The sequence below is a fragment of the Anas acuta genome, chromosome 6 (genome assembly GCF_963932015.1).
Source record: "Anas acuta chromosome 6, bAnaAcu1.1, whole genome shotgun sequence".
Lineage (NCBI taxonomy): Eukaryota > Metazoa > Chordata > Aves > Anseriformes > Anatidae > Anas > Anas acuta.
The window spans coordinates 39,624,143-39,644,649 of record NC_088984.1 but is presented as its reverse complement, the minus strand read 5'-3'; positions in this window follow the sequence as shown (position 1 = coordinate 39,644,649).

Genomic DNA, 20,507 nt, shown 5'->3' with positions numbered 1-20,507 from the left:
CCCCAGGGGAGCCTTTACGCAGCCCCACATGCAACTGGAGCCTTCGGGTTCGCTGTTTCCGAGCATCCCTAAACATAGCCCTAGCCGGCATCGATGACGACTGAAAAATCAGGCCCCAGGAAATGCGTTTTGAGGCCTTTTCGCCCATCCAAAGGTGCCCCCAAAGGAAGGCTTTGGGTACAAGTGAACTCCCCAGGGGAGCCTTTATGCAGCCCCACATGCAACTGGATCCTCCGGGTTCGCTGTTTCCGAGCATCCCTAAACATAGCCCTAGCCGGCATCGATGACGACTGAAAAATCAGGCCCCAGGAAATGTGTTACGAGCCCTTTTCGCCCATCCAAAAGTGCCCCCAAAGGAAGGCTTTGGGTACAAGTGAACTCCCCAGGGGAGCCTTTACGCAGCCCCACATGCAACTGGACCCTCCGGGTTCGCTGTTTCCGAGCATCCCTAAACATATCCCTAGCCGGCATCGAAGACGACTGAAAAATCAGGCCCCAGGAAATGGGTTGCGAGCCACTTTGGACCATCCAAAAGTGCCCCCAAAGGAAGGCTTTGGGTACAAGAGAACTCCCCAGGGGAGCCTTTACGCAGCCCCACATGCAACTGGAGCCTTCGGGTTCGATTTTTCCGAGCAACCCTAAATATATCCCTAGCCGGCATGGGAGAAGACTGAAAACCCGGGCCACAGAAAACGCGTTGCAAGCCCCTTTGGACCATCCAAAAGTGTCACCAAAGGAAGGCTTTGGGTAGAAGTGAACTCCCCAGGGGAGTCTTTACGCAGCCCCACATGCAACTTGACCCTCCGGGTTCGCTGTTTCCGAGCATCCCTAAACATAGCCCTAGCCGGCATCGATGACGACTGAAAAATCAGGCCCCAGGAAATGCGTTTTGAGGCCTTTTCGCCCATCCAAAGGTGCCCCCAAAGGAAGGCTTTGGGTACAAGTGAACTCCCCAGGGGAGCCTTTACGCAGCCCCACATGCAACTGGAGCCTTCGGGTTCGCTGTTTCCGAGCATCCCTAAACATAGCCCTAGCCGGCATCGAAGACAAGTGAAAAATCAGGACCCAGGAAATGCGTTGCGAGCCACTTCGGACCATCCAAAAGTGCCCCCAAAGGAAGGCTTTGGTTACAAGTGAACTCCCCAGGGGAGCCTTTACGCAGCCCCACATGCAACTGGACCCTCCGGGTTCGCTGTTTCCGAGCATCCCTAAACATAGCCCTAGCCGGCATCGATGACGACTGAAAAATCAGGCCCCAGGAAATGCGTTTTGAGGCCTTTTCGCCCATCCAAAAGTGCCCCCAAAGGAAGGCTTTGGGTACAAGTGAACTCCCCAGGGGAGCCTTTACGCAGCCCCACATGCAACTGGACCCTCCGGGTTCGATTTTTCCGAGCAAACCTAAATAGAACCCTAGCCGGCATGGGAGAATCTGAAAAACCGGGCCCCAGAAAACACGTTGCAATCCCCTTTGGACCATCCAAAAGTGTCACCAAAGGAAGGCTTTGGGTACAAGTGAACTCCCCAGGGGAGCCTTTACGCAGCCCCACATGCAACTGGACCCTCCGGGTTCGCTGTTTCCGAGCATCCCTAAACATAGCCCTAGCCGGCAAAGAAGACGACTGAAAAATCAGGCCCCGTGAAATGCGTTGCGAGCCCTTTTCGCCCATCCAAAAGTACCCCAAAGGAAGGCTTTGGGTACAAGAGAACTCCCCAGGGGAGCCTTTACGCAGCCCCACATGCAACTGGACCCTCCCGGTTCGATTTTGCCGAGCAACCCTAAATATATCCCTAGCCGGCATGGGAGAAGACTGAAAACCCGGGCCCCAGGAAATGCGTTCCGAGCCCTTTTCGCCCATCCAAAAGTGCCCCCAAAGGAAGGCTTTGGGTACAAGTGAACTCCCCAGGGGAGCCTTTACGCAGCCCCACATGCAACTGGACCCTCTGAGTTCGCTGTTTCCGAGCATCCCTAAACATAGCCCTAGCCGGCATCGAAGACAAGTGAAAAATCAGGCCCCAGGAAATGCGTTGCGAGCCAGTTCGGACCATCCAAAAGTGCCCCCAAAGGAAGGCTTTGGTTACAAGTGAACTCCCCAGGGGAGCCTTTACGCAGCCCCACATGCAACTGGACCCTCCGGGTTCGCTGTTTCCGAGCATCCCTAAACATAGCCCTAGCCGGCATCGATGACGACTGAAAAATCAGGCCCGAGGAAATGCGTTTTGAGGCCTTTTCGCCCATCCAAAAGTGCCCCCAAAGGAAGGCTTTGGGTACAAGTGAACTCCCCAGGGGAGCCTTTACGCAGCCCCACATGCAACTGGACCCTCCGGGTTCGATTTTTCCGAGCAAACCTAAATAGAACCCTAGCCGGCATGGGAGAATCTGAAAAACCGGGCCCCAGAAAACACGTTGCAATCCCCTTTGGACCATCCAAAAGTGCCCCCAAAGGAAGGCTTTGGGTACAAGTGAACTCCCCAGGGGAGCCTTTACGCAGCCCCACATGCAACTGGACCCTCCGGGTTCGCTGTTTCCGAGCATCCCCAAACATAGCCCTAGCCGGCAAAGAAGACGACTGAAAAATCAGGCCCCGTGAAATGCGTTGCGAGCCCTTTTCGCCCATCCAAAAGTACCCCAAAGGAAGGCTTTGGGTACAAGAGAACTCCCCAGGGGAGCCTTTACGCAGCCCCACATGCAACTGGAGCCTTCGGGTTCGCTGTTTCCGAGCATCCCTAAACATAGCCCTAGCCGGCATCGATGACGACTGAAAAATCAGGCCCCAGGAAATGCGTTTTGAGGCCTTTTCGCCCATCCAAAGGTGCCCCCAAAGGAAGGCTTTGGGTACAAGTGAACTCCCCAGGGGAGCCTTTATGCAGCCCCACATGCAACTGGATCCTCCGGGTTCGCTGTTTCCGAGCATCCCTAAACATAGCCCTAGCCGGCATCGATGACGACTGAAAAATCAGGCCCCAGGAAATGTGTTACGAGCCCTTTTCGCCCATCCAAAAGTGCCCCCAAAGGAAGGCTTTGGGTACAAGTGAACTCCCCAGGGGAGCCTTTACGCAGCCCCACATGCAACTGGACCCTCCGGGTTCGCTGTTTCCGAGCATCCCTAAACATATCCCTAGCCGGCATCGAAGACGACTGAAAAATCAGGCCCCAGGAAATGCGTTGCGAGCCACTTTGGACCATCCAAAAGTGCCCCCAAAGGAAGGCTTTGGGTACAAGAGAACTCCCCAGGGGAGCCTTTACGCAGCCCCACATGCAACTGGAGCCTTCGGGTTCGATTTTTCCGAGCAACCCTAAATATATCCCTAGCCGGCATGGGAGAAGACTGAAAACCCGGGCCACAGAAAACGCGTTGCAAGCCCCTTTGGACCATCCAAAAGTGTCACCAAAGGAAGGCTTTGGGTAGAAGTGAACTCCCCAGGGGAGTCTTTACGCAGCCCCACATGCAACTTGACCCTCCGGGTTCGCTGTTTCCGAGCATCCCTAAACATAGCCCTAGCCGGCATCGATGACGACTGAAAAATCAGGCCCCAGGAAATGCGTTTTGAGGCCTTTTCGCCCATCCAAAGGTGCCCCCAAAGGAAGGCTTTGGGTACAAGTGAACTCCCCAGGGGAGCCTTTACGCAGCCCCACATGCAACTGGACCCTCTGGGTTCGCTGTTTCCGAGCATCCCTAAACATAGCCCTAGCCGGCATCGAAGACAAGTGAAAAATCAGGACCCAGGAAATGCGTTGCGAGCCACTTCGGACCATCCAAAAGTGCCCCCAAAGGAAGGCTTTGGTTACAAGTGAACTCCCCAGGGGAGCCTTTACGCAGCCCCACATGCAACTGGACCCTCCGGGTTCGCTGTTTCCGAGCATCCCTAAACATAGCCCTAGCCGGCATCGATGACGACTGAAAAATCAGGCCCGAGGAAATGCGTTTTGAGGCCTTTTCGCCCATCCAAAAGTGCCCCCAAAGGAAGGCTTTGGGTACAAGTGAACTCCCCAGGGGAGCCTTTACGCAGCCCCACATGCAACTGGACCCTCCGGGTTCGATTTTTCCGAGCAAACCTAAATAGAACCCTAGCCGGCATGGGAGAATCTGAAAAACCGGGCCCCAGAAAACACGTTGCAATCCCCTTTGGACCATCCAAAAGTGCCCCCAAAGGAAGGCTTTGGGTACAAGTGAACTCCCCAGGGGAGCCTTTACGCAGCCCCACATGCAACTGGACCCTCCGGGTTCGCTGTTTCCGAGCATCCCCAAACATAGCCCTAGCCGGCAAAGAAGACGACTGAAAAATCAGGCCCCGTGAAATGCGTTGCGAGCCCTTTTCGCCCATCCAAAAGTACCCCAAAGGAAGGCTTTGGGTACAAGAGAACTCCCCAGGGGAGCCTTTACGCAGCCCCACATGCAACTGGAGCCTTCGGGTTCGCTGTTTCCGAGCATCCCTAAACATAGCCCTAGCCGGCATCGATGACGACTGAAAAATCAGGCCCCAGGAAATGCGTTTTGAGCCCTTTTCGCCCATCCAAAAGTGCCCCCAAAGGAAGGCTTTGGGTACAAGTGAACTCCCCAGGGGAGCCTTTACGCAGCCCCACATGCAACTGGACCCTCCGGGTTCGCTGTTTCCGAGCATCCCTAAACATATCCCTAGCCGGCATCGAAGACGACTGAAAAATCAGGCCCCAGGAAATGCGTTGCGAGCCACTTTGGACCATCCAAAAGTGCCCCCAAAGGAAGGCTTTGGGTACAAGAGAACTCCCCAGGGGAGCCTTTACGCAGCCCCACATGCAACTGGAGCCTTCGGGTTCGATTTTTCCGAGCAACCCTAAATATATCCCTAGCCGGCATGGGAGAAGACTGAAAACCCGGGCCACAGAAAACGCGTTGCAAGCCCCTTTGGACCATCCAAAAGTGTCACCAAAGGAAGGCTTTGGGTAGAAGTGAACTCCCCAGGGGAGTCTTTACGCAGCCCCACATGCAACTTGACCCTCTGTGTTCGCTGTTTCCGAGCATCCCTAAACATAGCCCTAGCCGGCAAAGAAGACGACTGAAAAATCAGGCCCCGTGAAATGCGTTGCGAGCCCTTTTCGCCCATCCAAAAGTACCCCAAAGGAAGGCTTTGGGTACAAGAGAACTCCCCAGGGGAGATTTTACGCAGCCCCACATGCAACTGGAGCCTTCGGGTTCGATTTTTCCAAGCAACCCTAAATATATCCCTAGCCGGCATGGGAGAAGACTGAAAACCCGGGCCACAGAAAACGCGTTGCAAGCCCCTTTGGACCATCCAAAAGTGCCCGCAAAGGAAGGCTTTGGGTACAAGTGAACTCCCCAGGGGAGTCTTTACGCAGCCCCACATGCAACTGGATCCTCCGGGTTCGCTGTTTCCGAGCATCCCTAAACATAGCCCTAGCCGGCATCGATGACGACTGAAAAATCAGGCCCGAGGAAATGCGTTTTGAGGCCTTTTCGCCCATCCAAAAGTGCCCCCAAAGGAAGGCTTTGGGTACAAGTGAACTCCCCAGGGGAGCCTTTACGCAGCCCCACATGCAACTGGACCCTCCGGGTTCGATTTTTCCGAGCAAACCTAAATAGAACCCTAGCCGGCATGGGAGAATCTGAAAAACCGGGCCCCAGAAAACACGTTGCAATCCCCTTTGGACCATCCAAAAGTGCCCCCAAAGGAAGGCTTTGGGTACAAGTGAACTCCCCAGGGGAGCCTTTACGCAGCCCCACATGCAACTGGACCCTCCGGGTTCGCTGTTTCCGAGCATCCCCAAACATAGCCCTAGCCGGCAAAGAAGACGACTGAAAAATCAGGCCCCGTGAAATGCGTTGCGAGCCCTTTTCGCCCATCCAAAAGTACCCCAAAGGAAGGCTTTGGGTACAAGAGAACTCCCCAGGGGAGCCTTTACGCAGCCCCACATGCAACTGGAGCCTTCGGGTTCGCTGTTTCCGAGCATCCCTAAACATAGCCCTAGCCGGCATCGATGACGACTGAAAAATCAGGCCGAAGGAAATGCGTTCCGAGCCCTTTTCGCCCATCCAAAAGTGCCCGCAAAGGAAGGCTTTGGGTACAAGTGAACTCCCCAGGGGAGCCTTTACGCAGCCCCACATGCAACTGGACCCTCCGGGTTCGCTGTTTCCGAGCATCCCTAAACATAGCCCTAGCCGGCATCGAAGACAAGTGAAAAATCAGGACCCAGGAAATGCGTTGCGAGCCACTTCGGACCATCCAAAAGTGCCCCCAAAGGAAGGCTTTGGTTACAAGTGAACTCCCCAGGGGAGCCTTTACGCAGCCCCACATGCAACTGGACCCTCCGGGTTCGCTGTTTCCGAGCATCCCTAAACATAGCCCTAGCCGGCATCGAAGACAAGTGAAAAATCAGGCCCCAGGAAATGCGTTGCGAGCCACTTTGGACCATCCAAAAGTGCCCCCAAAGGAAGGCTTTGGGTACAAGTGAACTCCCCAGGGGAGCCTTTACGCAGCCCCACATGCAACTGGAGCCTTCGGGTTCGATTTTTCCGAGCAAACCTAAATAGAACCCTAGCCGGCATTGGAGGATCTGAAAAACCGGGCCCCAGAAAACACGTTGCAATCCCCTTTGGACCATCCAAAAGTGTCACCAAAGGAAGGCTTTGGGTACAAGTGAACTCCCCAGGGGAGCCTTTACGCAGCCCCACATGCAACTGGACCCTCTGTGTTCTCTGTTTCCGAGCATCCCTAAACATAGCCCTAGCCGGCAAAGAAGACGACTGAAAAATCAGGCCCCGTGAAATGCGTTGCGAGCCCTTTTCGCCCATCCAAAAGTACCCCAAAGGAAGGCTTTGGGTACAAGAGAACTCCCCAGGGGAGCCTTTACGCAGCCCCACATGCAACTGGAGCCTTCGGGTTCGATTTTTCCAAGCAACCCTAAATATATCCCTAGCCGGCATGGGAGAAGACTGAAAACCCGGGCCACAGAAAACGCGTTGCAAGCCCCTTTGGACCATCCAAAAGTGCCCGCAAAGGAAGGCTTTGGGTACAAGTGAACTCCCCAGGGGAGCCTTTACGCAGCCCCACATGCAACTGGATCCTCCGGGTTCGCTGTTTCCGAGCATCCCTAAACATAGCCCTAGCCGGCATCGATGACGACTGAAAAATCAGGCCCGAGGAAATGCGTTTTGAGGCCTTTTCGCCCATCCAAAAGTGCCCCCAAAGGAAGGCTTTGGGTACAAGTGAACTCCCCAGGGGAGCCTTTACGCAGCCCCACATGCAACTGGACCCTCCGGGTTCGATTTTTCCGAGCAGACCTAAATAGAACCCTAGCCAGCATGGGAGAATCTGAAAAACCGGGCCCCAGAAAACACGTTGCAATCCCCTTTGGACCATCCAAAAGTGTCACCAAAGGAAGGCTTTGGGTACAAGTGAACTCCCCAGGGGAGCCTTTACGCAGCCCCACATGCAACTGGACCCTCCGGGTTCGCTGTTTCCGAGCATCCCCAAACATAGCCCTAGCCGGCAAAGAAGACGACTGAAAAATCAGGCCCCGTGAAATGCGTTGCGAGCCCTTTTCGCCCATCCAAAAGTACCCCAAAGGAAGGCTTTGGGTACAAGAGAACTCCCCAGGGGAGCCTTTACGCAGCCCCACATGCAACTGGAGCCTTCGGGTTCGATTTTTCAGTGCAACCCTAAATATATCCCTAGCCGGCATGGGAGAAGACTGAAAACCCGGGCCACAGAAAACGCGTTGCGAGCCCTTTTCGCCCATCCAAAAGTGCCCGTAAAGGAAGGCTTTGGGTACAAGTGAACTCCCCAGGGGAGCCTTTACGCAGCCCCACATGCAACTGGACCCTCCGGGTTCGCTGTTTCCGAGCATCCCTAAACATAGCCCTAGCCGTCTTCGGAGACGAGTGAAAAATCAGGCCCCAGGAAATGCGTTGCGAGCCCCTTTGGACCATCAAAAAGTGCCCCCAAAGGAAGGCTTTGGGTACAAGTGAACTCCCCAGGGGAGCCTTTACACAGCCCCACATGCAACTGGACCCTCCGGGTTCGCTGTTCCTGAGCAAAACTAAACGTAGCCCTAGCCGTCATCGGAGACGAGTGAAAAATCAGGCCCCAGGAAATGCGTTGCGAGCCCCTTTGGACCATCCAAATGTGCCCCCAAAGGAAGGCTTTGAGTACAAGAGAACTCCCCAGGGGAGCCTTTACGCAGCAGCACATGCAACTGCACCCTCAGGGTTCGCTGTCATGAGCAAACCTAAACGTAGCCCTACCCGTCATCGGAGACGACTGAAAAATCAGGCCCCAGGAAATGCGTTGCAAGCCCCTTTGGACCATCAAAAAGTGCCCGCAAAGGAAGGCTTTGGGTACAAGTGATCTCCCCAGGGGAGCCTTTACACAGCCCCACATGCAACTGGACCCTCCGGGTTCGCTGTTCCTGAGCAAACCTAAACGTAGCCCTAGCCGTCTTCGGAGACGAGTGAAAAATCAGGCCCCAGGAAATGCGTTCCGAGGCCTTTTCGCCCATCCAAATGTGCCCCCAAAGGAAGACTTTGGGTACAAGAGAACTCCCCAGGGGAGCCTTTACGCAGCCCCACATGCAACTGGATCCTCCGGGTTCGCTGTTTCCGAGCATCCCTAAACATAGCCCTAGCCGGCATCGATGACGACTGAAAAATCAGGCCCCAGGAAATGCGTTGCGAGCCACTTTGGACCATCCAAAAGTGCCCCCAAAGGAAGGCTTTGGGTACAAGAGAACTCCCCAGGGGAGCCTTTACGCAGCCCCACATGCAACTGGACCCTCCGGGTTCGCTGTTTCCGAGCATCCCTAAACATAGCCCTAGCCGGCAAAGAAGACGACTGAAAAATCAGGCCCCGTGAAATGCGTTGCGAGCCCTTTTCGCCCATCCAAAATACCCCAAAGGAAGGCTTTGGGTACAAGAGAACTCCCCAGGGGAGCCTTTACGCAGCCCCACATGCAACTGGACCCTCCCGGTTCGATTTTTCCGAGCAACCCTAAATATATCCCTAGCCGGCATGGGAGAAGACTGAAAACCCGGGCCACAGAAAACGCGTTGCGAGCCCTTTTCGCCCATCCAAAAGTGCCCGTAAAGGAAGGCTTTGGGTACAAGTGAACTCCCCAGGGGAGCCTTTACGCAGCCCCACATGCAACTGGACCCTCCGGGTTCGCTGTTTCCGAGCATCCCTAAACATAGCCCTAGCCGGCATCGATGACGACTGAAAAATCAGGCCCCAGGAAATGCGTTGCGAGCCCTTTTCGCCCATCCAAAAGTGCCCCCAAAGGAAGGCTTTGGGTACAAGTGAACTCCCCAGGGGAGCCTTTACGCAGCCCCACATGCAACTGGATCCTCCGGGTTCGCTGTTTCCGAGCATCCCTAAACATAGCCCTAGCCGGCATCGATGACGACTGAAAAATCAGGCCCCGTGAAATGCGTTGCGAGCCCTTTTCGCCCATCCAAATGTGCCCCCAAAGGAAGGCTTTGGGTACAAGTGAACTCCCCAGGGGAGCCTTTACGCAGCCCCACATGCAACTGGACCCTCCCGGTTCGATGTTTCCGAGCATCCCTAAACATAGCCCTAGCCGGCATCGAAGACGACTGAAAAATCAGGCCCCAGGAAATGCGTTGCGAGCCACTTTGGACCATCCAAAAGTGCCCCCAAAGGAAGGCTTTGGGTACAAGTGAACTCCCCAGGGGAGCCTTTACGCAGCCCCACATGCAACTGGAGCCTTCGGGTTCGATTTTTCCGAGCAAACCTAAATAGAACCCTAGCCGGCATTGGAGGATCTGAAAAACCGGGCCCCAGAAAACACGTTGCAATCCCCTTTGGACCATCCAAAAGTGTCACCAAAGGAAGGCTTTGGGTACAAGTGAACTCCCCAGGGGAGCCTTTACGCAGCCCCACATGCAACTGGACCCTCTGTGTTCTCTGTTTCCGAGCATCCCTAAACATAGCCCTAGCCGGCAAAGAAGACGACTGAAAAATCAGGCCCCGTGAAATGCGTTGCGAGCCCTTTTCGCCCATCCAAAAGTACCCCAAAGGAAGGCTTTGGGTACAAGAGAACTCCCCAGGGGAGCCTTTACGCAGCCCCACATGCAACTGGAGCCTTCGGGTTCGATTTTTCCAAGCAACCCTAAATATATCCCTAGCCGGCATGGGAGAAGACTGAAAACCCGGGCCACAGAAAACGCGTTGCAAGCCCCTTTGGACCATCCAAAAGTGCCCGCAAAGGAAGGCTTTGGGTACAAGTGAACTCCCCAGGGGAGCCTTTACGCAGCCCCACATGCAACTGGATCCTCCGGGTTCGCTGTTTCCGAGCATCCCTAAACATAGCCCTAGCCGGCATCGATGACGACTGAAAAATCAGGCCCGAGGAAATGCGTTTTGAGGCCTTTTCGCCCATCCAAAAGTGCCCCCAAAGGAAGGCTTTGGGTACAAGTGAACTCCCCAGGGGAGCCTTTACGCAGCCCCACATGCAACTGGACCCTCCGGGTTCGATTTTTCCGAGCAAACCTAAATAGAACCCTAGCCAGCATGGGAGAATCTGAAAAACCGGGCCCCAGAAAACACGTTGCAATCCCCTTTGGACCATCCAAAAGTGCCCCCAAAGGAAGGCTTTGGGTACAAGTGAACTCCCCAGGGGAGCCTTTACGCAGCCCCACATGCAACTGGACCCTCCGGGTTCGCTGTTTCCGAGCATCCCCAAACATAGCCCTAGCCGGCAAAGAAGACGACTGAAAAATCAGGCCCCGTGAAATGCGTTGCGAGCCCTTTTCGCCCATCCAAAAGTACCCCAAAGGAAGGCTTTGGGTACAAGAGAACTCCCCAGGGGAGCCTTTACGCAGCCCCACATGCAACTGGAGCCTTCGGGTTCGCTGTTTCCGAGCATCCCTAAACATAGCCCTAGCCGGCATCGATGACGACTGAAAAATCAGTCCGAAGGAAATGCGTTCCGAGCCCTTTTCGCCCATCCAAAAGTGCCCGCAAAGGAAGGCTTTGGGTACAAGTGAACTCCCCAGGGGAGCCTTTACGCAGCCCCACATGCAACTGGACCCTCCGGGTTCGCTGTTTCCGAGCATCCCTAAACATAGCCCTAGCCGGCATCGAAGACAAGTGAAAAATCAGGCCCCAGGAAATGCGTTGCGAGCCACTTCGGACCATCCAAAAGTGCCCCCAAAGGAAGGCTTTGGTTACAAGTGAACTCCCCAGGGGAGCCTTTACGCAGCCCCACATGCAACTGGACCCTCCGGGTTCGCTGTTTCCGAGCATCCCTAAACATAGCCCTAGCCGGCATCGAAGACAAGTGAAAAATCAGGACCCAGGAAATGCGTTGCGAGCCACTTTGGACCATCCAAAAGTGCCCCCAAAGGAAGGCTTTGGGTACAAGTGAACTCCCCAGGGGAGCCTTTACGCAGCCCCACATGCAACTGGACCCTCCGGGTTCGATTTTTCCGAGCAAACCTAAATAGAACCCTAGCCGGCATTGGAGGATCTGAAAAACCGGGCCCCAGAAAACACGTTGCAATCCCCTTTGGACCCTCGAAAAGTGTCACCAAAGGAAGGCTTTGGGTACAAGTGAACTCCCCAGGGGAGCCTTTACGCAGCCCCACATGCAACTGGACCCTCTGTGTTCTCTGTTTCCGAGCATCCCTAAACATAGCCCTAGCCGGCAAAGAAGACGACTGAAAAATCAGGCCCCGTGAAATGCGTTGCGAGCCCTTTTCGCCCATCCAAAAGTACCCCAAAGGAAGGCTTTGGGTACAAGAGAACTCCCCAGGGGAGCCTTTACGCAGCCCCACATGCAACTGGAGCCTTCGGGTTCGATTTTTCCAAGCAACCCTAAATATATCCCTAGCCGGCATGGGAGAAGACTGAAAACCCGGGCCACAGAAAACGCGTTGCAAGCCCCTTTGGACCATCCAAAAGTGCCCGCAAAGGAAGGCTTTGGGTACAAGTGAACTCCCCAGGGGAGCCTTTACGCAGCCCCACATGCAACTGGATCCTCCGGGTTCGCTGTTTCCGAGCATCCCTAAACATAGCCCTAGCCGGCATCGATGACGACTGAAAAATCAGGCCCGAGGAAATGCGTTTTGAGGCCTTTTCGCCCATCCAAAAGTGCCCCCAAAGGAAGGCTTTGGGTACAAGTGAACTCCCCAGGGGAGCCTTTACGCAGCCCCACATGCAACTGGACCCTCCGGGTTCGATTTTTCCGAGCAAACCTAAATAGAACCCTAGCCAGCATGGGAGAATCTGAAAAACCGGGCCCCAGAAAACACGTTGCAATCCCCTTTGGACCATCCAAAAGTGTCACCAAAGGAAGGCTTTGGGTACAAGTGAACTCCCCAGGGGAGCCTTTACGCAGCCCCACATGCAACTGGACCCTCCGGGTTCGCTGTTTCCGAGCATCCCCAAACATAGCCCTAGCCGGCAAAGAAGACGACTGAAAAATCAGGCCCCGTGAAATGCGTTGCGAGCCCTTTTCGCCCATCCAAAAGTACCCCAAAGGAAGGCTTTGGGTACAAGAGAACTCCCCAGGGGAGCCTTTACGCAGCCCCACATGCAACTGGAGCCTTCGGGTTCGATTTTTCCGAGCAACCCTAAATATATCCCTAGCCGGCATGGGAGAAGACTGAAAACCCGGGCCACAGAAAACGCGTTGCGAGCCCTTTTCGCCCATCCAAAAGTGCCCCCAAAGGAAGGCTTTGGGTACAAGTGAACTCCCCAGGGGAGCCTTTACGCAGCCCCACATGCAACTGGACCCTCCGGGTTCGCTGTTTCCGAGCATCCCTAAACATAGCCCTAGCCGTCTTCGGAGACGAGTGAAAAATCAGGCCCCAGGAAATGCGTTGCGAGCCCCTTTGGACCATCAAAAAGTGCCCCCAAAGGAAGGCTTTGGGTACAAGTGAACTCCCCAGGGGAGCCTTTACACAGCCCCACATGCAACTGGACCCTCCGGGTTCGCTGTTCCTGAGCAAAACTAAACGTAGCCCTTGCCGTCATCGGAGACGAGTGAAAAATCAGGCCCCAGGAAATGCGTTGCGAGCCCCTTTGGACCATCCAAAAGTACCCCCAAAGGAAGGCTTTGAGTACAAGAGAACTCCCCAGGGGAGCCTTTACGCAGCAGCACATGCAACTGCACCCTCAGGGTTCGCTGTCATGAGCAAACCTAAACGTAGCCCTACCCGTCATCGGAGACGACTGAAAAATCAGGCCCCAGGAAATGCGTTGCAAGCCCCTTTGGACCATCAAAAAGTGCCCGCAAAGGAAGGCTTTGGGTACAAGTGATCTCCCCAGGGGAGCCTTTACACAGCCCCACATGCAACTGGACCCTCCGGGTTCGCTGTTCCTGAGCAAACCTAAACGTATCCCTAGCCGTCTTCGGAGACGAGTGAAAAATCAGGCCCCAGGAAATGCGTTCCGAGGCCTTTTCGCCCATCCAAATGTGCCCCCAAAGGAAGACTTTGGGTACAAGAGAACTCCCCAGGGGAGCCTTTACGCAGCCCCACATGCAACTGGATCCTCCGGGTTCGCTGTTTCCGAGCATCCCTAAACATAGCCCTAGCCGGCATCGATGACGACTGAAAAATCAGGCCCCAGGAAATGCGTTGCGAGCCACTTTGGACATCCAAAAGTGCCCCCAAAGGAAGGCTTTGGGTACAAGAGATCTCCCCAGGGGAGCCTTTACGCAGCCCCACATGCAACTGGACCCTCCGGGTTCGCTGTTTCCGAGCATCCCTAAACATAGCCCTAGCCGGCAAAGAAGACGACTGAAAAATCAGGCCCCGTGAAATGCGTTGCGAGCCCTTTTCGCCCATCCAAAAGTACCCCAAAGGAAGGCTTTGGGTACAAGAGAACTCCCCAGGGGAGCCTTTACGCAGCCCCACATGCAACTGGACCCTCCCGGTTCGATTTTTCCGAGCAACCCTAAATATATCCCTAGCCGGCATGGGAGAAGACTGAAAACCCGGGCCACAGAAAACGCGTTGCGAGCCCTTTTCGCCCATCCAAAAGTGCCCGTAAAGGAAGGCTTTGGGTACAAGTGAACTCCCCAGGGGAGCCTTTACGCAGCCCCACATGCAACTGGACCCTCCGGGTTCGCTGTTTCCGAGCATCCCTAAACATAGCCCTAGCCGGCATCGATGACGACTGAAAAATCAGGCCCCAGGAAATGCGTTGCGAGCCCTTTTCGCCCATCCAAAAGTGCCCCCAAAGGAAGGCTTTGGGTACAAGTGAACTCCCCAGGGGAGCCTTTACGCAGCCCCACATGCAACTGGATCCTCCGGGTTCGCTGTTTCCGAGCATCCCTAAACATAGCCCTAGCCGGCATCGATGACGACTGAAAAATCAGGCCCCGTGAAATGCGTTGCGAGCCCTTTTCGCCCATCCAAATGTGCCCCCAAAGGAAGGCTTTGGGTACAAGTGAACTCCCCAGGGGAGCCTTTACGCAGCCCCACATGCAACTGGACCCTCCCGGTTCGATGTTTCCGAGCATCCCTAAACATAGCCCTAGCCGGCATCGAAGACGACTGAAAAATCAGGCCCCAGGAAATGCGTTGCGAGCCACTTTGGACCAGCCAAAAGTGCCCCCAAAGGAAGGCTTTGGGTACAAGTGAACTCCCCAGGGGAGCCTTTACGCAGCCCCACATGCAACTGGAGCCTTCGGGTTCGATTTTTCCGAGCAAACCTAAATAGAACCCTAGCCGGCATTGGAGGATCTGAAAAACCGGGCCCCAGAAAACACGTTGCAATCCCCTTTGGACCATCCAAAAGTGTCACCAAAGGAAGGCTTTGGGTACAAGTGAACTCCCCAGGGGAGCCTTTACGCAGCCCCACATGCAACTGGACCCTCTGTGTTCTCTGTTTCCGAGCATCCCTAAACATAGCCCTAGCCGGCAAAGAAGACGACTGAAAAATCAGGCCCCGTGAAATGCGTTGCGAGCCCTTTTCGCCCATCCAAAAGTACCCCAAAGGAAGGCTTTGGGTACAAGAGAACTCCCCAGGGGAGCCTTTACGCAGCCCCACATGCAACTGGAGCCTTCGGGTTCGATTTTTCCAAGCAACCCTAAATATATCCCTAGCCGGCATGGGAGAAGACTGAAAACCCGGGCCACAGAAAACGCGTTGCAAGCCCCTTTGGACCATCCAAAAGTGCCCGCAAAGGAAGGCTTTGGGTACAAGTGAACTCCCCAGGGGAGCCTTTACGCAGCCCCACATGCAACTGGATCCTCCGGGTTCGCTGTTTCCGAGCATCCCTAAACATAGCCCTAGCCGGCATCGATGACGACTGAAAAATCAGGCCCGAGGAAATGCGTTTTGAGGCCTTTTCGCCCATCCAAAAGTGCCCCCAAAGGAAGGCTTTGGGTACAAGTGAACTCCCCAGGGGAGCCTTTACGCAGCCCCACATGCAACTGGACCCTCCGGGTTCGATTTTTCCAAGCAAACCTAAATAGAACCCTAGCCGGCATGGGAGAATCTGAAAAACCGGGCCCCAGAAAACAGGTTGCAATCCCCTTTGGACCATCCAAAAGTGCCCCCAAAGGAAGGCTTTGCGTACAAGTGAACTCCCCAGGGGAGCCTTTACGCAGCCCCACATGCAACTGGACCCTCCGGGTTCGCTGTTTCCGAGCATCCCCAAACATAGCCCTAGCCGGCAAAGAAGACGACTGAAAAATCAGGCCCCGTGAAATGCGTTGCGAGCCCTTTTCGCCCATCCAAAAGTACCCCAAAGGAAGGCTTTGAGTACAAGTGAACTCCCCAGGGGAGCCTTTACGCAGCCCCACATGCAACTGGACCCTCCGGGTTCGCTGTTTCCGAGCATCCCTAAACATAGCCCTAGCCGGCATCGAAGACAAGTGAAAAATCAGGACCCAGGAAATGCGTTGCGAGCCACATCGGACCATCCAAAAGTGCCCCCAAAGGAAGGCTTTGGTTACAAGTGAACTCCCCAGGGGAGCCTTTACGCAGCCCCACATGCAACTGGACCCTCCGGGTTCGCTGTTTCCGAGCATCCCTAAACATAGCCCTAGCCGGCATCGAAGACAAGTGAAAAATCAGGACCCAGGAAATGCGTTGCGAGCCACTTTGGACCATCCAAAAGTGCCCCCAAAGGAAGGCTTTGGGTACAAGTGAACTCCCCAGGGGAGCCTTTACGCAGCCCCACATGCAACTGGACCCTCCGGGTTCGATTTTTCCGAGCAAACCTAAATAGAACCCTAGCCGGCATTGGAGGATCTGAAAAACCGGGCCCCAGAAAACACGTTGCAATCCCCTTTGGACCATCCAAAAGTGTCACCAAAGGAAGGCTTTGGGTACAAGTGAACTCCCCAGGGGAGCCTTTACGCAGCCCCACATGCAACTGGACCCTCTGTGTTCTCTGTTTCCGAGCATCCCTAAACATAGCCCTAGCCGGCAAAGAAGACGACTGAAAAATCAGGCCCCGTGAAATGCGTTGCGAGCCCTTTTCGCCCATCCAAAAGTACCCCAAAGGAAGGCTTTGGGTACAAGAGAACTCCCCAGGGGAGCCTTTACGCAGCCCCACATGCAACTGGAGCCTTCGGGTTCGATTTTTCCAAGCAACCCTAAATATATCACTAGCCGGCATGGGAGAAGACTGAAAACCCGGGCCACAGAAAACGCGTTGCAAGCCCCTTTGGACCATCCAAAAGTGCCCGCAAAGGAAGGCTTTGGGTACAAGTGAACTCCCCAGGGGAGCCTTTACGCAGCCCCACATGCAACTGGATCCTCCGAGTTCGCTGTTTCCGAGCATCCCTAAACATAGCCCTAGCCGGCATCGATGACGACTAAAAAATTAGGCCCGAGGAAATGCGTTTTGAGGCCTTTTCGCCCATCCAAAAGTGCCCCCAAAGGAAGGCTTTGGGTACAAGTGAACTCCCCAGGGGAGCCTTTACGCAGCCCCACATGCAACTGGACCCTCCGGGTTCGATTTTTCCGAGCAAACCTAAATAGAACCCTAGCCAGCATGGGAGAATCTGAAAAACCGGGCCCCAGAAAACACGTTGCAATCCCCTTTGGACCATCCAAAAGTGTCACCAAAGGAAGGCTTTGGGTACAAGTGAACTCCCCAGGGGAGCCTTTACGCAGCCCCACATGCAACTGGACCCTCCGGGTTCGCTGTTTCCGAGCATCCCCAAACATAGCCCTAGCCGGCAAAGAAGACGACTGAAAAATCAGGCCCCGTGAAATGCGTTGCGAGCCCTTTTCGCCCATCCAAAAGTACCCCAAAGGAAGGCTTTGAGTACAAGAGAACTCCCCAGGGGAGCCTTTACGCAGCCCCACATGCAACTGGAGCCTTGGGGTTCGATTTTTCCGAGCAACCCTAAATATATCCCTAGCCGGCATGGGAGAAGACTAAAAACCCAGGCCACAGAAAACGCGTTGCGAGCCCTTTTCGCCCATCCAAAAGTGCCCCCAAAGGAAGGCTTTGGGTACAAGTGAACTCCCCAGGGGAGCCTTTACGCAGCCCCACATGCAACTGGACCCTCCGGGTTCGCTGTTTCCGAGCATCCCTAAACATATCCCTAGCCGTCTTCGGAGACGAGTGAAAAATCAGGCCCCAGGAAATGCGTTGCGAGCCCCTTTGGACCATCAAAAAGTGCCCCCAAAGGAAGGCTTTGGGTACAAGTGATCTCCCCAGGGGAGCCTTTACACAGCCCCACATGCAACTGGACCCTCCGGGTTCGCTGTTCCTGAGCAAACCTAAACGTAGCCCTAGCCGTCTTCGGAGACGAGTGAAAAATCAGGCCCCAGGAAATGCGTTCCGAGGCCTTTTCGCCCATCCAAATGTGACCCCAAAGGAAGACTTTGGGTACAAGAGAACTCCCCAGGGGAGCCTTTACGCAGCCCCACATGCAACTGGATCCTCCGGGTTCGCTGTTTCCGAGCATCCCTAAACATAGCCCTAGCCGGCATCGATGACGACTGAAAAATCAGGCCCCAGGAAATGCGTTGCGAGCCACTTTGGACCATCCAAAAGTGCCCCCAAAGGAAGGCTTTGGGTACAAGAGAACTCCCCAGGGGAGCCTTTACGCAGCCCCACATGCAACTGGACCCTCCGGGTTCGCTGTTTCCGAGCATCCCTAAACATAGCCCTAGCCGGCATCGATGACGACTGAAAAATCAGGCCCCAGGAAATGCGTTGCGAGCCCTTTTCGCCCATCCAAATGTGCCCCCAAAGGAAGGCTTTGGGTACAAGTGAACTCCCCAGGGGAGCCTTTACGCAGCCCCACATGCAACTGGACCCTCCCGGTTCGATGTTTCCGAGCATCCCTAAACATATCCCTAGCCGGCATCGAAGACGACTGAAAAATCAGGCCCCAGGAAATGCGTTGCGAGCCACTTTGGACCAGCCAAAAGTGCCCCCAAAGGAAGGCTTTGGGTAGAAGTGAACTCCCCAGGGGAGCCTTTACGCAGCCCCACATGCAACTGGACCCTCTGTGTTCTCTGTTTCCGAGCATCCCTAAACATAGCCCTAGCCGGCAAAGAAGACGACTGAAAAATCAGGCCCCGTGAAATGCATTGCGAGCCCTTTTCGCCCATCCAAAAGTACCCCAAAGGAAGGCTTTGGGTACAAGAGAACTCCCCAGGGGAGCCTTTACGCAGCCCCACATGCAACTGGAGCCTTCGGGTTCGATTTTTCCAAGCAACCCTAAATATATCCCTAGCCGGCATGGGAGAAGACTGAAAACCCGGGCCACAGAAAACGCGTTGCAAGCCCCTTTGGACCATCCAAAAGTGCCCGCAAAGAAGGCTTTGGGTACAAGTGAACTCCCCAGGGGAGCCTTTACGCAGCCCCACATGCAACTGGATCCTCCGGGTTCGCTGTTTCCGAGCATCCCTAAACATAGCCCTAGCCGGCATCGATGACGACTGAAAAATCAGGCCCGAGGAAATGCGTTTTGAGGCCTTTTCGCCCATCCAAAAGTGCCCCCAAAGGAAGGCTTTGGGTACAAGTGAACTCCCCAGGGGAGCCTTTACGCAGCCCCACATGCAACTGGACCCTCCGGGTTCGATTTTTCCGAGCAAACCTAAATAGAACCCTAGCCGGCATGGGAGAATCTGAAAAACCGGGCCCCAGAAAACAGGTTGCAATCCCCTTTGGACCATCCAAAAGTGCCCCCAAAGGAAGGCTTTGCGTACAAGTGAACTCCCCAGGGGAGCCTTTACGCAGCCCCACATGCAACTGGACCCTCCGGGTTCGCTGTTTCCGAGCATCCCCAAACATAGCCCTAGCCGGCAAAGAAGACGACTGAAAAATCAGGCCCCGTGAAATGCGTTGCGAGCCCTTTTCGCCCATCCAAAAGTACCCCAAAGGAAGGCTTTGGGTACAAGTGAACTCCCCAGGGGAGCCTTTACGCAGCCCCACATGCAACTGGACCCTCCGGGTTCGCTGTTTCCGAGCATCCCTAAACATAGCCCTAGCCGGCATCGAAGACAAGTGAAAAATCAGGACCCAGGAAATGCGTTGCGAGCCACTTCGGACCATCCAAAAGTGCCCCCAAAGGAAGGCTTTGGTTACAAGTGAACTCCCCAGGGGAGCCTTTACGCAGCCCCACATGCAACTGGACCCTCCGGGTTCGCTGTTTCCGAGCATCCCTAAACATAGCCCTAGCCGGCATCGAAGACAAGTGAAAAATCAGGACCCAGGAAATGCGTTGCGAGCCACTTTGGACCATCCAAAAGTGCCCCCAAAGGAAGGCTTTGGGTACAAGTGAACTCCCCAGGGGAGCCTTTACGCAGCCCCACATGCAACTGGACCCTCCGGGTTCGATTTTTCCGAGCAAACCTAAATAGAACCCTAGCCGGCATTGGAGGATCTGAAAAACCGGGCCCCAGAAAACACGTTGCAATCCCCTTTGGACCATCCAAAAGTGTCACCAAAGGAAGGCTTTGGGTACAAGTGAACTCCCCAGGGGAGCCTTTACGCAGCCCCACATGCAACTGGACCCTCTGTGTTCTCTGTTTCCGAGCATCCCTAAACATAGCCCTAGCCGGCAAAGAAGACGACTGAAAAATCAGGCCCCGTGAAATGCGTTGCGAGCCCTTTTCGCCCATCCAAAAGTACCCCAAAGGAAGGCTTTGGGTACAAGAGAACTCCCCAGGGGAGCCTTTACGCAGCCCCACATGCAACTGGAGCCTTCGGGTTCGATTTTTCCAAGCAACCCTAAATATATCCCTAGCCGGCATGGGAGAAGACTGAAAACCCGGGCCACAGAAAACGCGTTGCAAGCCCCTTTGGACCATCCAAAAGTGCCCGCAAAGGAAGGCTTTGGGTACAAGTGAACTCCCCAGGGGAGCCTTTACGCAGCCCCACATGCAACTGGATCCTCCGGGTTCGCTGTTTCCGAGCATCCCTAAACATAGCCCTAGCCGGCATCGATGACGACTGAAAAATCAGGCCCGAGGAAATGCGTTTTGAGGCCTTTTCGCCCATCCAAAAGTGCCCCCAAAGGAAGGCTTTGGGTACAAGTGAACTCCCCAGGGGAGCCTTTACGCAGCCCCAC